The following is a 14,528-nucleotide window of genomic DNA, read 5'->3' on the forward strand; positions in this document are numbered from 1 at the left end:
CCCCCGTAGCCTCTACGATGCGCACCGTATCACAAAATATTTTCCTTCGTTTTAAACACTTTACACCATAAACCTCCCTACATGTAGTGCCTATTAACTAACTAACTCCTCTCGAACAGGCCATGAAGCCCCAAAGGCACCGACCGGCCGCCGTATCATCCTCCGACCCACAGGCGTCACTGGCTGCGGATATGGAGGGGCATGTAGTCAGCACACCGCTCTCCCAACCGTATGTCAGTTTCCGAGACTGGAGCCACTACTTCTCAATCAAGTTGTTCCTCAGTTTGCCTCACACGGGTTGAGTGCACTCCTCTTGCCAACAGCACTCGGCAGACCGGATGGTCACCCATCCGAGTGTTAGCCCAGCCCGACAGCGCTTAACTTCGGTAATCTGACGGGAACCGGTGTTACCACTGCAGCAAGGCCGTTGGCTGTGATGCCTACTACACCCAACGAAACACCCAACGAATTATGACAATTATGTACAGATGTTATAATTAACCAGGTATGTAATATTTTCCTTTCAAAATAAATAAAAAAACACAGAAATCAACTCTTAATCTCAGTGATTACATCCGTTAAAAAATATACAGTAGATATCTTTTGATTTCGTCGTGGCCATGCACTGTTGTGTACCGTTCTCTCCTTCAGGATCACATGCGGCACAGGAAAGATTTTCTACGATGTACAAAACGTCCACAGGGCGCAACCAACTTACACATATTGCACACTGGGATTGTACGTCAATATGGATGCGGCTCGCACATCTTAAAAACGGGCGACGTAGTAGATCGGGGCTACTGAACACTTCGACAATACCTCACCGCACCGAACAGCAGTACTGTAGGGCGTCGACAAGAGACAAGTCAACAACTGTTGCAAGGCAGTAAGAAAATATTTCGGCCTTTAAACTCTTGAGAGGCCCACCAAAACCACAGAATGACGTCCCATGCTAAATTGCGAAAATACTATCGGCGATTTCGGCACGACAAGTAGAAGCGTAAAATACCATAAGAGGTGAACTGCGACCAACACGATTCATAAGCGTTCGACTGAAAACCTCCACAATCAATCCTTCCCTTACTACAACCACTTAACACTACCTCCGAAGTTCACTCGTGGACACCAACAGAGTGTAAATTACTCGTTATAACTGTAGATAACAGAGTTTAACATGCTGGAGCCACTTAGGTTTCTTAATAAGACAAGCAATGATTTGGTCCTTCACTTGGATCCACCTTCGATCCACAACAGTCATTTACTTTAAATAGATAGCTAACTAGATGACAATGCCGATATCAACGCTCTCCTCCCAAGCAGCTCTCTAACTGGAGGATGCAGTACCGCAGCAAAGCTTACACCACTCGCAAGTCTGATATAAGCGCCACCGACGAGTACCTTTTCAAAATTCTTATGTTCACCTCATACACAAAACGTGCCGTATTTCTTCGTCGGAGCCGCGCGGGATTAGCCGAGTGATCTGAGATAACTGCAGTCATGGACTGTGCGGCTGGTCCCGGCGGAGGTACGAGTCCTCCCTCGGGCATGGGTGTGGGTGTTTGTCCTTAGGATAATTTAGGTTAAGTAGTGTGTAATCTTAGGGACTGATGACCTTAGCAGTTAAGTCCCATAAGATTTCACCCACATTTGAACTTTTTTTTCTTCGTTGTAATGAAAGGGCAGAACCAAGAAATCACTTTTCAGCCCTTTAATGACCACACGATGATCGTCGCCATTGGGACAACACCGACCCTTCACACTGGGACCATCGAGCCCACAGCGTTTCGTCCCCAACCCACTGATTCTGGGAGCCCACCGACCAAGCGGCCTCGCCCTCCGACACCGACGTCGCTCCTCACGCACAGTCCAGAGTTACCTCCCGGCGCGCGACAAGCCAACTCGCCAAACATATGCAGCGACCAGGGACTCCAATCCGATCTCGATATCGATATCGCGCGAGTGCTGAGAAGGCGGGTGGTTTGAAAAAACAAAAATCAAAAATCAAATAGAGCCGTACCGGCTCAAATGGCACGACACATAATTCAGGAAATATGACGTCATAAACACTGAGCTGCGTGAAAATGAACCTGCAATTCGCTATTGCCGGCCGCGGTGGTCTCGCGGTTCTAGGCGCGCAGTCCGGAACCATGCGACTGCTACGGTCACAGGTTCGAATCCTGCTTCGGGCATGGATGTGTGTGATGTCCTTATGTCAGTTAGGTTTAAGTAGTTCTAAGTTCTAGGGGACTAATGACCACAGCAGTTGAGTCCCATAGTGCTCAGAGCCATTTGAACCAATTCGCTATTGTTGTTGTTGTTGTTGTTGTTATGGCAATCAGTCATGAGACTGGTTTCATGCAGCTCTCCACGCTACCCTATCCTGTGCAAGCTCCTTCATCTCCCAGTACTTACTGCAACCTACATGCTTCTGAATCTGCTTAGTGTATTCATCTCTTGGTCTCCCTCTACGATTTTTACCCTCCACGCTGCCCTCCAATGCTAAATTTGTGATCCCTTGATGCCTCAGAATATTTTTCTTGTCAAGTTGTGCCACAAACTCCTCCCCAATTCTATTCAATACCTCCTCATTAGTTATGTGATCTACCCATCTAATCTTCAGCATTCTTCTCTAGCACCACATTTCGAAAGCTTCTATTCTCTTCTTGTCTAAACTATTTATCGTCCATGTTTCACTTCCATACACTCCATACAAATACTTTCAGAAACGACTTCCTGACATTTAAATCTATACTCGATGTTAACAAATTTCTCTTCTTCAGAAACGCTTTCCCTGCCATTGCCAGTCTACATTTTATATCTTCTCTACTTCGACCATCATCAGTTATTTTGCTCCCCAAATAGTAAGTGTCTCATTTCCTAAGCTAATTCCGTCAGAAGAAATACGTGTGACATATCTTAAATACGTGGGCAAAGCCACGGATAAAATGCTTATCTTAAATTCCTGGAGCTATTTCAACCAGATTTGTTACACATATTACAGAGAGAAATTCTTTGGGGATAAGAAGCATCAGCCTTTTATTAGGGCGGGGGTGAGAACCTGAAGAGAAAAGAAAGGAGGAGGAGATGGCAGAGAAGGGGTAGGAGGAGATGTACAGAGAAAAATCGAGGAGGAAATGGACAGGGAGGGAGAGGAGGAGATGAACTAATAGGAGATTGGGCATTTTTGTAATGAACAGCTGTTCAAGCTCGTGGCGGAGTTAATATACAATACGTACAGGAACCAGGAGGGAGCAATTATGATGGCCAGAGGGGGTGCAACGTCGCACTGATAAGTGGGACTGTATTACCAACTTCTTCTCGATTTTGTAATAAGTGAAATAACATCACATACCCTGTCAACCTGTGAAGTTTCATTTCTCTTCCTCCTTCCCTTCTAGCTGCTTCACTTTTTTTTGCGTAGCAATGTATATGCATATAAACGATTTAGGAGACAATCTGAGCAGCACTTTTTGATTGTCTGCAGATTATGCTGGAGCTTCGCGTCTCGTAAAATCTTCAGATGATAAAAAACAATCACAAATAAAATCGGAATCATTATATGCGTTGTATTGGCATAATGTTTAGAAGAGACTCCCCATACTGCGCTACTCCGTCCTCTTCTGAAGAATTTCAGTGCAGTATCGGATCCTTACCAGATAAGACTGACGGAAAATACGAGCGGCACGTTTTGTGTTATTATGAATTACCGGAAAGCGACTCTCGGCTGTGATAAACGAGTGGAGGTGGCAACCATTAAAACAAAGATGTTATAAGTTACAGCGCAACCTTTCCGCGAAATTTCAATCATCGGATTTCTCCCCCGAATGCCAAAATATTTTGCTGGGTCCCACATATATATGGAAAAATGACCATCATAATAAAATAAGAGAAATCAGAGCACGAATGATTTTGGTGTCCATTTTTCCCAAGTACTATTCGAGAGTGGAACAGCAGAGAAACAGTCTGGAAGTAGTTCTGCGGACCCTCTGCCAAATACTTAAATGCGAATTGCAGCGTAATCATGTAAATGTAGAAAAAACTGCGCCCACGGACTGTGTCTTTGGGATATTTTAGCGTACTGCATCACAGTACCACGTTCATGGAGATTCCTCTGGCGAGATGCCTTGGAACACGCACAGCTCTTAGCAAAATTTTTAGACAGAGCTCAGTTGCGATGGGGAGTGTGCACTCGCGTTGTCAAAGTAAAAGAGCGCAGTCGGGGGATGAAGGCCAGTGGAAACTAGAACTCTGGAGAGCTAGGAATTTGTCTTGGCAACAATACCGGCAATGAGGCCTCGCAATCCACAATCGCTGCGTTAGAGTGAATTAGCGAATCTCAGGTACTACTTTTAGTAACATGTTTCGATGTGCACTGGTGTACAGAGTATTCCAAATCTTTAGGGTTAACATTAGGCAGGTGGCAAATGATGCCAAATTGGGTACTCAGAGATAATGAACCAATGATTAGAAATTAATATTTTACACTGCAGGAGACCTGGAACGTGTAATATGCGAGAGGCAAATGTATGTACACTTCTTATCTTTCGTACCCAACAAGTGCCGACTGCTTAGAAGTTGGTTGCGCCACACTGTGTAACAATATGCAGTATTTTTTCCTCTGTCCACAAGCTGCATCACTCTCAAGATAATGGGTCGTTGGTGTGCATTCGTTATCCCATTACTGTCTTTGATCAAAATTCTATAGTACGGCACCAGTAACCCGGGTGAGTGAACCCAAGTAATGGTACGAAATCAAACGCAAAACATCACAGAACCACCTCCTTCACTAACCACGCCCTCCGCACTCTGGTTTTTAAACCCCTTATTGAGCCTACGTGTGCTCGAGCCCTTGCATCATTTGAAAAGAGGGAAAACTGCGACCCTTCGGACCGCAATACACGCTTCCAGTCTGTGTTGTTTGGCTCTCAACAGGCCAATATGAGCAATGGCATTTTGCGAGGTCCCCAACTCCGGATGCCCAAAGTATACACTGATCAGCCAGAACATTATGATCAGCGATCTACTATCGATATAAATTCATCCCGGCAATAGAAGCGTCACCTAGCGAGGAATGACTCCTAGTCAGACACACGTAAGGTGCATCTATCAGTAAGCGTTCTGTCCGTTTGTTGAACAGGGAAGGTGCACGATCTATCAGAGTTTGACTGAGGGCAGATTTTGATGGCGCGGAGGCTCGGTACGAGGATTTGCGAAACTGCACGACTTGTCGGATGTTCCGAGGACTTATGTGATGAGTGTCTTCAACACCTGGCGAAATCGATGTGAAATAATGTCCAGACGTTGTGGGGTTGGGCTGCCATCCCTCATTACACATGTCGGAAGTCATAGGCTGGGAAGATTGGTAAAACAGGATAGACACACAGTGCACCGGAAACTCCTATCGATGGGCCTTCACAGCCGATGACATATGCACGTCCCAAAGTTAGCACCAGGACATCAGCAGCTACGACTGACCATCGGCACTGATCGTTGGCGCAGTGGCAGAGGGTTGCTTGGTCTGATGAATTCAGATACCTCCTTCATCATGCCGAATGGAGAGCCAGAATCCGTCGTCTTCGAGGGCAACAGCTCCTTGACATCTGTACTGTGAGACAGAGACAAGCTGGCAACGTCTTCATTATGCTCTAGGAAACGTTTACGTGGGTACCCATGGGTTCACTGGAGCTCGTGCAAAGCACCATGACGATTAAGGAGTATCGTGCACTGGTTGCAGACCACGTATACCCCTTCATGACGCTAATGTTTCCCAACAGCAGTGGCATTTTTCAACAAGATAATACGCCTGTCATAAGGCCAGGAGTGTGATGGAGTGGTTCAAGAGACACAGTGTCGAGTTCCAATTGTTGACGCGCTGGGTCCCCAGCTCGCCATATCTCGAACACGTCTGGGATGTTATATCGTACTTGGCGTCAAAAATTATCCCCTCCCCCCCCCCCCCCCCCAGTCCTCAGAATTTACGAGAATTAGGTGACTTGAGTGTGCAGATGTGGTTCCCACAGTGTTCATATCTCTTTTCAAAGTTCGCTCAGAAATTGCATTCACTGCCAACAGAAATTCCTGTCTGATCTGAAACCGACTGTGACTGACAAGGGGTGACGCACATTTCCAGTCCTTGTCCGTTAGGTTCTTTCTGCAACCAGTGTTTTTGCCTCCTTGTTACTTGGCTACAGATAGTACGCCATTCGTTGTAGACACGCTGAAACTTTACTTTCTCTGCTTAATCTGATCTTTTTTATTGGTTTTATTTTGCAATGAGACGGTCTCTGGAGTTCGGCAGCGGTCGTGCAATCTGCTGCCTCTCTCGCGGACTCAACAAAAATAGAAAAACTCTCCCAGAGATTTCCTGTCTTTAAAAAAAGCCGCCCACTTCAGTTTTGCTTTACCCATTGAGTAAGGAGACAGCTATCTGTGTGCCCACCTAAGGACAACTAAGGAATACGTAGCGGGTGTTATTCAAGTATTTTACCAGCTACGACCAAACACAGTGGACAATAAGGAACAAAACGCAAAAGAACGATAGTTGAAGCCAAACGCTCATTTCCATTTCCATTAGAATAGCTAACACAGTAAATAGTTCTTTCTTAAACTTGGTTTGAAGCAATTAAACAGAATGCAAATCTAACTACATTGACTCTGATGGAGCCTTTGCATCGCTTCATTAACTAACTAGCCTAGTACATGAAGGCCCTTAAACTCTCATGGTTTGAAGAACTATTCTCATTAACAAAACTACACCAGTATGTATGAGAAATGGTAAGTATTCTTACCAGTAATTATTAATTAAGTAAAGCACAACACACTGTAACTTTTTAAACAACAAATGCGCTTTGATAGGCAGTCTTTTAACCTACTCAGAATATAATTGGCTGTGCAAATGCCAATGCAACATTAAATTCAAGTTCAACTACTTTCTCATGAAATGAACACTGACAGAACTTTGTAATTCTTATCAAAGAGCATACATGCAACAATTAATAATCTTTTTCCCTTCAGATAAACTTTACTATTTTCAAGCAGCTTTTCAAATAAGACAAATTATTTAAGAAAATGACTGCAGATTCGTCTAAAAATGCACTGGAAGTTGAGTATTTCTCAAACTATAAAACTGAACTTTAAACAGTATAACTCCACACATTAGAAATCAATCATAACTTTTTTACAACAGCCGAATAAGTCTTTCCATAACAAATTAGGACACTCGGAATTAAATTCACTAGATTAGGATTCCTGTCCAGGTTTGTGATTTGGGATAATCATGGATGTAAGATAGAGTTTTTAGCAATACCAAAATTAGTGTTAAAATGAACCAAATTTCACAAATACCTGGTCCGTTTACAGAGTGCTAAATATAAACAATTTAGTGGAAGGCTGATGTCACTGGTGGCGTAATGTGCAGTGGCTGTTAACCTGGCTGCGAAGCAGTCATGGCAGTACTGTTGTCCTCGCCCTATTATTGACCTTCTTGACGTCGGAATTATATTTTTATAGGGCCAAAAACCATGCCATGATAATATTATCAACAAATACAGCATCCGAGGCCCATAAATACTGCTCTTAAGCTCTTCTGGGCTTAAAATTCCAAGAATATGAGTCACAATGATCCGTTACTGCTAGCGAGATGTTATCCACAGCACTGTTCATCCCAGGCTCCTTACCAGTCACAAAGGACGAGTTGCTACTTTGCGGGGCAATCACACCTTTTCTACTCCGCCAGGTTACTTCCGTACCTGTGGGGTTTCCCCATGTTTTAGGTTCAAACCTACACTCCCTATCTATGGACAAAGTCATTTACAGTACATAACATAACAATCATTTCAGTAGTTATTTAAATCCACAAGCATAATTTAAACAGCATCGTTCAAAAATTCATATAACTGAAATATGCGTACATAGTCAAACAATTTCCATGATAGATACAACAAATAGTTTGGAAATGGGTGTTACAGAAATATCGATACAGTTATAAAATAGGTCGAAAATAAGTGTTGCACTGGGATTAATGTCATTACCTGCCTCAGTTGGGCATTCAAAAATTAACTAAGCGCATTCACTCAGGTATTAACATCTGTCACAGCAAAGGTGTATTCATAAACTTCACAAAATAGGTTTTCACAGTAATGGTGCAAACTAAGGCAATATCGGCTGTTATCTGTATGACCTCAGATGCGGTTTTTACGATTTTAAGATTTGTGATTTTATCTGTAGAGTATACTCATTTTAGCAAAAGGCATGTATACATACCCAGATATTTCTGATAAAGCCAAATGGTCTCATTTCAGTTATCAGACAGCGATTCCCAACTTCCATTCTTTTCTTTCACTGCATGTCAGTGAGAGATAATTCAATGTCTACTCGTATTCGATAAGCGGCTGGTCGTGACCTTCACCAAGGGAAAAATCACTAAGCGAAGTAGCTAATATGGAAACGTTGTTCTGATATCGCAGAGAAACGGAGTTCAGAAATAAGTCCGTCAATTTCCGCATAGGTTTCCCTTTGATTCTTTAAGCACTATAGGAATTCTTCTTCCCTCTAAAAACATGCGAAAAAATGAGCTGGTGCCTTGTCTTTCCAATTACCAGTGCACACTAAGAAGAGAAATTTGTAGTAGACATGTAATAAGTAAGCCTACACGTACACTAATCGGTTCGTAATCACTCAATAACGTCAAGTCCATCCACTGTAATGGATCTTCCTATCATGTAATATAAGGATATTTGTTTGTACAGTATCGTAACATCGTTGATATTCAGCCAAACCCAATATGTACCACCTATCCAAGGCATGAGACTACACCAACTGTCCATATACTAGCGCCGAGATATCTTTTCCAGAGATATTTAGATGTGAGAGGTATTATTACCATGCATTATAAACGTTTAAACTGAATGGTACAGTCTGCAGAGCTCTGATTAAGAAGAGTCCATTATAGTGAACAGTAGCCACTTAATGTCACCTTTTCGTACATATGCTATGGGATGGAAGGTGTATTGCCACTACTCGTGGCATAGGCCTATAGATGTCACCAATCGTGTGGAGTGGTCGAAAACGTCTAGTTGGTTCAAATGGCTCTGAGCACTATGGGACATAACTGCTGTGGTCATCAGTCCCTTGATCTTAGAACTACTTGAACCTAACTAACCTAAGGACATCACACACATCCATGCCCGAGGCAGGATTCGAACCTGCGACCGTAGCGGTCACGCGGTTCCAAACTGAAGCGCCTAGAACTGCTCGGCCACTCCGGCCGGCGAAAACGTCTAGTACTGGCAAGATTTGAGTGCAGGAATTGCAGTCTACTCAAATATACCGAAAGTTAAAGAACTGTATTCAGGGCACGTGAGCATTCCTAAATGCAATTGTGTCAACGGTTTGCGATTTCTAAGCAAAATGGAATCAAACTGGAACCTAGACAGCTGATCTGTTGCCCAGCTAACTACATTGCCTGGCAGAAAAAAAGTGCACTCCCAAAAGAGGAGGAGGAAACAAAACAAAACTTCGCAATCTGAGAGGATATGTGATCTTATTACAGTGATTAGAAAATTGAGTCAAATTTATAAAGAGCTTGGCAGTAAGAGCCCACTTATAACTATGACGTTGCACTTCCTTGTATGTTGGATGCATGCATTGATTCGGGGTTTCTTTTTCCTTTTTTTTTTTTTTTTTTCATAAGGTCTGAGAGAATGGTCGGGGGAAAAGAGGGCAAGGGTCGTCTTCCGAGGCCTGGCCGGCCTCAATGTCCCGTTCCCGCCCTCCCAGCGCCAAGGAAAGGGAAGGGGTTCGATAGGATCTAGAGAACTTTATTGGATAAAATTCACACACACACACACACACACACACACACACACACATATACACTCCTGGAAATGGAAAAAAGAACACATTGACACCGGTGTGTCAGACCCACCATACTTGCTCCGGACACTGCGAGAGGGCTGTACAAGCAATGATCACACGCACGGCACAGCGGACACACCAGGAACCGCGGTGTTGGCCGTCGAATGGCGCTAGCTGCGCAGCATTTGTGCACCGCCGCCGTCAGTGTCAGACAGTTTGCCGTGGCATCCGGAGCTCCATCGCAGTCTTTAACACTGGTAGCATGCCGCGACAGCGTGGACGTGAACCGTATGTGCAGTTGACGGACTTTGAGCGAGGGCGTATAGTGGGCATGCGGGAGGCCGGGTGGACGTACCGCCGAATTGCTCAACACGTGGGGCGTGAGGTCTCCACAGTACATCGATGTTGTCGCCAGTGGTCGGCGGAAGGTGCACGTGCCCGTCGACCTGGGACCGGACCGCAGCGACGCACGGATGCACGCCAAGACCGTAGGATCCTACGCAGTGCCGTAGGGGACCGCACCGCCGCTTCCCAGCAAATTAGGGACACTGTTGCTCCTGGGGTATCGGCGAGGACTATTCGCGACCGTCTCCATGAAGCTGGGCTACGGTCCCGCACACCGTTAGGCCGTCTTCCGCTCACGCCCCAACATCGTGCAGCCCGCCTCCAGTGGTGTCGCGACAGGCGTGAATGGAGGGACGAATGGAGACGTGTCGTCTTCAGCGATGAGAGTCGCTTTTGCCTTGGTGCCAATGATGGTCGTATGCGTGTTTGGCGCCGTGCAGGTGAGCGCCACAATCAGGACTGCATACGACCGAGGCACACAGGGCCAACACCCGGCATCATGGTGTGGGGAGCGATCTCCTACACTGGCCGTACACCTCTGGTGATCGTCGAGGGGACATTGAATAGTGCACGGTACAACCAAACCGTCATCGAACCCATCGTTCTACCATTCCTAGACCGGCAAGGGAACTTGCTGTTCCAACAGGACAATGCACGTCCGCATGTATCCCGTGCCACCCAACGTGCTCTAGAAGGTGTAAGTCAACTACCCTGGCCAGCAAGATCTCCGGATCTGTCCCCCGTTGAGCATGTTTGGGACTGGATGAAGCGTCGTCTCACGCGGTCTGCACGTCCAGCACGAACGCTAGTCCAACTGAGGCGCCAGGTGGAAATGGCATGGCAAGCCGTTCCACAGGACTACATCCAGCATCTCTACGATCGTCTCCATGGGAGAGTAGCAGCCTGCATTGCTGCGAAAGGTGGATATACACTGTACTAGTGCCGACATTGTGCATGCTCTGTTGCCTGTGTCTATGAGCCTGTGGTTCTGTCAGTGTGATCATGTGATGTATCTGACCCCAGGAATGTGTCAATAAAGTTTCCCCTTCCTGGGACAATGAATTCACGGTGTTCTTATTTCAATTTCCAGGAGTGTATATATCACCTAACATTACCGCTGGATATATTTCGTAAACCACATCAAATACTGACGAATCGATTCCACAGACCGAACGTGAGAAGAGGGGCTAGTGTAATTGGTTAATACAAACCATAAAAAATTGCACGGAAGTATGTTTTTTAACACAAACCTACGTTTTTTAAACGGAACCCCTTTAGTTTTGTTATCACATCTAAACATATAAACAAATACGTAATCACCGTTCCTTTGGATCCCTACGTAATTCGGTGCTCTCCGATACACACGATCGAACAGCTGAGGAGTGGTACTCAAGCGTCAACTTTAGGTTACAATATCTCCGGATGTAATTAACATTTTACAATGCAACAAACGGCACTGATTACGTATTTGTTTATATGTTCATATGTGATAACAAAACTAACGGGGTTCCATTTAAAAAAACGTAGGTTTGTGTTAAAAAACATACTTCCATGCATTTTTTTATGGTTTGTATTAACCAATTACACTAGTCCCTCTCCTCACGTTCGGTCTGTGGAATCGATTCGTCAGTATTTGATGTGGTTTACGAAATATATCCAGCGGTAACGTTAGGTGACTCACCCTGTATATGGTGTTACCTCATGACTCGTTGTCAGGTGGACCCACAAGTCCAGAGCGTTTTGGGGAGCGGCTTGCAAAATGTAATACAGCACCATGCCCTTCAGCCAGTTGACGGCGTTCGTTCTTCTAGTTGGAAAGTAAACGGTATCTGGGTGTAGGAGTTCGTCTGGCGTGACAGACCCTGGCTGTCGTCGCAACAGGAGCGCCAGCATACATTGTACAAGATCCCAGCAGGTGCCTGTCACAGCACATGTCAGACGATGCGCATCCGAATCGACGACGGCACAGTGCGGACACAAAAGGTCGTCGGTGAGATAGATGGAATCGAGGCGCTGGCGTGTGGCTAATTTGCCGTTCACCACCACATATCACAGGGAACGAGCGTACGTGCGCAGGTATGGGGTGTGCATGGTTCGAAACACACTGGTCCAGCGGATGGTTGGGTGTTGTTGTTTGACGTTGTTGCGGGGTTGCCGTTCCTGATAGATGCGGTAGTAATCTCTCGTGCTCGGCGTCCTCATCGCCGGTACATCCTCGGTCATGTAACTCAGTTCTACTAGAAAATCACGGATGTGGGCAAGGGACTGAGCTATGTGGCCCACGGTGACCGGTGGACAAAGATCTCGCGGCACAACGGTCTATAGCAGCGTCCACGTCAAACTGTTGTTGGTTGCGGTCCATGCGAGGCGCATCGTCCGTAGGTACAATGCCCGCGTGCGGTTGTGGAGGCCTCGTTAAAGTAGTGTAGCGAACTTTGAACATGTGACGTGCAATCTCAAACTGGAAGGGTATCAAAAAGCCGTTGTAACCTCTCCCGATCGTAGTTGGACCAGAGTCATTGTAACCGGTCCTTGATATGCTGCATATTGACACAGAGATGCAATACATCTATTGGGGACAGACAAGGGTATCTTGCTGGCCACGGGTGGTACCTTCACAGTGCGCATAGAGACTCGTGCCAAGTGAGGACGAGCTTTGTCTTGCTGAAAGATTGGCACCTTGTCACTGCTGCATGACATGTAACACAAGAGCATACAGGAAGTCCGTGACATCCCTTTGTACCGTGAGAGTTCCCTCAGTCATCACCAGTCAGAACTTCAGGTCATTCGCCTGGTTCTCCATAGCATGACCCCAGAGGCAGCAACACTGTGCCTCTTCAAAGCAATACAGAACCGCTAATCATCACTGGATACAGTGCAACGTCATCACCAGCAGTCCATGCTCCCTGGCACAGCACCACTTCAGACGCAGCTCTTTGTGTTTTGGTGTTAACGGCAGCTTAAATGTCGGATGGTAATTTCCTAGTCCAGCTGCTGCTAGTCTCCAACCAGTGGTGTGGGATGACAAAATGTTGCAGCGGTGATTCTCTCTTGTAGTGATCAGACGTGGACGACCAGAACCTTTCCGATGAGTATCCCAGCTCTCACGTCCCCGAGCAGTCCAATACCGGGCCACTGTCACATCCGAATGCCCCAGAAATCTGGATATTGCACGTTTCGATCACCCAACCAGGTACAGACTGACAGCGTGTGGCCATTTTCAAGCCCCGTTAATTGAAGATGTCTCACACAAGTATGCGGGCTCTCTGTGTCCCTCAGTGATCATTCAACATGTGGCTCTGTTCATGCCCCTTGTATACCCCACCAGAACTGGTAACGGAACTAAATACGAACATCCTAATGCACTCTGGTGGCTGTACCACATGCCACACAGAAATGCGACTATAATCATTTACTTACCTGCCAATGGTGTGTATGTATTTACTTTTTTATCAGGCTGTGTATTCATTTTTATGTACAAAAGCCATCGAATATTGACAAAATAAACGATTCGGCGGTCATCTGTGATCGTCCTTGCCTAAGGTTGGTTCGGTAGTTGATTTGGGGAAGGGGACCAAACAGCGAAGTCATCGGTCCCAAGGGATTGGGGAAGGATGGGGAAGGAAGTCGGCCCTGCTCTTTGATAGGAACATCCCGGCATTTGCCTCAAGCGATTTAGGGAAATCACGGAAAACTCGCCTAAAGAACAGTGGTTTTCACAATTTCACTTCTTAACTTAGTGACTAAAGGTCATGAAAATCCTCAGTTTGGTCTACAAAAGCGATAAGTGTAGTTGATTTACGGAAGCGTGCTGAAAAGTAATGCCTCCGAACTTTTAATGTGAAAACTCTTAAAACTTTTTACATAATACGAACTATATTAACAATCTACATCTTTATTCTTCATTTCTACATATTTGTTTTTCAACATAGCCACCCTGGTGATGAAACATATTTCTTCCAACAGGAGGCCAATTTGTTAATACCCTCACTGTAGAATGTTTAACGGAGCGAATGTTTAACCTCACCCCTGTTTATACCGCTTCATCATTATCAGAGTGAAGACCTCCAAAGTGTTGTTTAAGTTTTGGAGGCAGATGAAAGAGCAGATGGGACCAAGTCGAGACTGTATGAAGTATGGTCGACGACAATGAACCCGTGGCGTTGAACTGTTGCAGATGTCGCAGCGCTCTGCCACTGTCACGCTGAAGGAGAGGGTGTTCCATGGTGGACGAACTCTTCGAAACTCGTCTACAGCATGCTGTTTCTCACACACCGCTATTTACTCACTACAATCCTGAACCCTCCACCGGTAGAGGGTTAGAAATA

The 14,528-nt window shown here is 45.5% G+C and overlaps 1 pseudogene; it reads right to left on the minus strand.

Annotated features, from left to right (window-relative positions):
- Positions 1 to 314: 314 nt before the first annotated feature.
- Positions 315 to 432, minus strand: LOC126356653 (5S ribosomal RNA; annotated as a pseudogene).
- Between the last annotated feature and the right edge of the window lie 14,096 nt (positions 433 to 14,528).

The sequence above is a fragment of the Schistocerca gregaria genome, chromosome 3 (genome assembly GCF_023897955.1).
Source record: "Schistocerca gregaria isolate iqSchGreg1 chromosome 3, iqSchGreg1.2, whole genome shotgun sequence".
NCBI lineage: Eukaryota > Metazoa > Arthropoda > Insecta > Orthoptera > Acrididae > Schistocerca > Schistocerca gregaria.